Source organism: Psittacula echo, assembly GCF_963264785.1.
Source record: "Psittacula echo genome assembly, chromosome: 3".
In the NCBI taxonomy this organism is placed as follows: Eukaryota; Metazoa; Chordata; class Aves; order Psittaciformes; family Psittacidae; genus Psittacula; species Psittacula echo.
Genome location: NC_137736.1, coordinates 118,614,018 through 118,617,739, shown reverse-complemented (window position 1 = coordinate 118,617,739; position 3,722 = coordinate 118,614,018).

The following is a 3,722-nucleotide window of genomic DNA, read 5'->3' as shown; positions in this document are numbered from 1 at the left end:
TCACAGTTTTCAGTGAAGCCCTAATTCACAACAAGTTTCAAAGGGATTTTTTCTGAAAGGCTGTATCTGTATCAGGAATTTATGAAAATAATTAGATTCTTGAATGTTTCAGTTCCCTTTTGACTCATAACTTGGCATTCATAAGAAAAACTAATGCACAGTGGTTTACACTTTCCCACTAGGAGATACTGCTTGTCAAAACAAGAAATTCAGTTGAGAGGCTGGGTGGGTTTTTTTATGAATTTCTCCTTTTGACAAAAATCTCTTTTATTTTGTCAAAATCTCCTGTTTAGACATTTTCACGTACAATATTTTGATTTTTCTGTTTCAGATTACCTTTTTCCTCAAATATGTCATTTTCTGTGGCACAAAAAATAGTTCTCAAAAGCTCAGGTAAAATGAATTATTTACATACAGTAAAAAATAAATGCAATGAATGATGCAAGCTGGAGGGAGAGGTTAAGCCACTAGGACTGCAGCTCTCTGAAAGTTTTGCTTTTGTGTGTGTGTGCTGAAAAAAAGTCTGTCTTCCCACCTTTGCTTATTTGGGAATGAATTCATAAGAACAAACAGGCAGAGAACATCTCAATAACTGGAAGTTGCAAACGGTTCTGTAAGAAATGTTATTCTTAATACACTAAAAAATGCCATCTGGGTCCTACTGTGATGCTTGCATTTCCATATGTCACAACTCAGCCAGTTTCTAAGATGCTGACAGATTACTTCGTAAGACTAATATATAATGATGCTTATTAAAAGTGTGTCTTTGCCACAAGATCAAATTCTACTGTTGTATTTGAAGCATCCAGCCCTTTTTTGTAGGTGACAGTGAGCTAGACAATTTCTTACAGTATCCACTGGGATCATAGAGTGAAGGCTATTGATGTGGCTGATGGATCTACAGAAGAGTTGTTTTTCCTCCAAGACAATAGATGTCTGTGGTGCGCTTGAAGTATTTTGCACCTAGAGCCATAGCACAGTGCCAGGTTTTTGCCATTCACTCCCATTTCAGAGGCTGTAAGTAACACTGAAGAACCGGATGTGCCACTGAGATGACAGCTGACTTAAGTGTGTCACACGCTTCTGTGTGGACAGCTCTCTTCACTGCCATCTCTCAACAAAGCACCTTCCAGGAGGAAGATACAGTCTAAATGACACTCTTTATTCACTTTCAATGTCACAACAAAAGCAAAGTTGGATAAAGGACTGTACAGAAAGACGTCTGGGTTTAGATGCTTCAACTGATGCAGGATTTCAGGATTCAGTTCCCCAAATCCAGACGGACTGGGTAGTATTCCCAACCTTAATTTCTTCACAAAGCTTGTTTATAACTTTCTTAAGATGTTTGCTGACAGAAAATACTAGAACAATATTAGATTAAAATTGCTCTGTATTCCAGCTTTTCCAGAAAAATCTAAGCACAAATTCTATAGCAACACATAACCTGTAAAATCAGCGAATATCTGATTTTGCGCTAACAAGATCCCTAGATGTCTTAAGCATAGGGCCCTTCACTGTTCCCAAATTTCAGTAGTTCTTGCTTCTTTGTAAACTATGTAACATCAGAGAGAGGGTTTGGTACAGAACTATCAAATCTCCATCCATGTCCTTGGAGGGACAAATGCCTTCAACAGCTGTCTGAAAATGTCTCCATTCTCCTTTCTTTTACTTCTCTTATGCTACATCAGTGGGATAGACAGCTCAGCTCATGAGGACTGTGGTGGGACAACTAAAGAAACCATTGCCCTGAGGTGCTAATTACTGCTGCTCAGCAAAGGTGGTTTGCTGACCTAGTTTATATTGGTACTGAAGTAGACTAAACAAGCTTAGACAATTATCTACTACATCTCGGCTCTTGGTGCTGTCACTTCCACCTGCAGGATAATAAGCAATGACTGAGACCTCTCCATTTTGTATATCTAAAATGAAGTATAAGCACCTTTATGGACCAGGACTGGGAGGAATATCTTTTGCTGACTATTTGAATTATGCAAACTGGTGACAAAATAAGATTGTTTAGTCAGCAGTGAAGTGCGGTGGCAGAGATGCCTTCATGCTTTAACAACAGTAGTGCTCAGGGCCTGCAATTTGCAGTTTTATACCCTCTCACTTAAGGTGCTGTAACTGTAGTTTTCCAGAGACTCTGTGGCACTTTTCACTTGTCTTTTTCGATGCTACAACTCAGGTGTTATTGCCCTCACAACCTTGTGCTTGCCAAACCCTGTTATGACAGGTTCTCATGGGAAGTGACTGCCACTTGTGTAAGAAACACCTTGCAGATTTTAGTTTATACAAAAGAAAAACAAGAAAAGCAGCACAATAAATAATAGTCAGGCATACACTTGACAAAAACTAGCCAGGAATACATATGCAGAGTCTTAACAGTCAATCAGTGTGCAACATCTGTTCCTAATTAGCACTTTGCAACCAGTACTAACAGCTTCACAAGCAGAAACAAAGAGTAGGAAACTTGAGCAGTTCCTGATTAAAAGTACATAATGCTAGCAGGAAAGCACGGTGAAAGTTGTCATCATTGTCATCATCATCACCACCACTGTCTTAGTTGTTGCTTCTTGCTACATTGGAGAGAGTTGTCACCTGAGGACATCTATCTTGAACACCCATCACTGTTCCTCCTGCCTGGCCACTGGAGAGTTTCCTCTTTCCTGTTCCCTTTCCCACTCTCTTTCCTGTTTCCTTCTCTCTCACTGTAATCTCTCCTTTATTTTTCCCAAATGTAACTTTCAACATGGGAGTCAATGCATGTCATCTGCTACAGACTCTGCTTATACATCTTCATGAATGCGGCCCTGTTTCACCCGCCCTTGTGTAACAAACACCCATGAAACTAATCATGGACATGTCAGCACAACATCAGGACTTATCAGCTTAGAGTCTGTGGCTGAAAAACCACAAGCTTCCACCTCACATACAAATTATCGTGATTTATCATTGTTAGAGCGAGAATATTCAAGATTTTACTGTGCTACAGACCATGATGATTTCTAGTCTATAAATCAAGGCCATCCTGTGAGCATCAAATCACCCAGTGTATCCAGATAAATGGTTAAAATGTAGTACTTGATCATGTATAAGCTGCATTTTACAAGACTTTTATTAAAATAATTCCGCTCTGCCTTTGCTATTTTTACCATAATTTCAGCTATATCACTTTCATTAATCCAACAAATTCCCCAGAAGCCTTTAAAAATAATTGGAATTATTAACCTCTATATTCTCAAGGGTACTGAGCCTTTTATTATACTACCTTTACACTTGGTATTCAGCATGAACTCTGATCAAGCCCAAATACTTAAGTATGTATTTTACAGTTCTGTAACTCAGGTTTCATTGAGCTCTGCAAACTTGCAACTGTTTTGAAATGTGAATTACGGGAAGCAGTATTAAGAAGTAATGATGCTTTCAACACAAACATTTTGGTGAGTTTTGTGTAGCTTTGGCTGCATTTCACTCTTGAATGAAGTGATAGCAATTAGACGAGGATCTATGATCCTGTTCCAGCTGTAGCAATGCATTACAATGGTAGATTACTACTTAGGTATTTACTTTAGATTTTTTTACTAATTAGTCATTACGTTGAGACACCGCATGATCACAATTCTAAAAACAGATACCTAGCTACTCTCTCCTTACTATTTCAACCCCCTTTCCCAACCCAGTCTTTACCACAAATCACAACAGGATCAAACTTGTTATGAAGT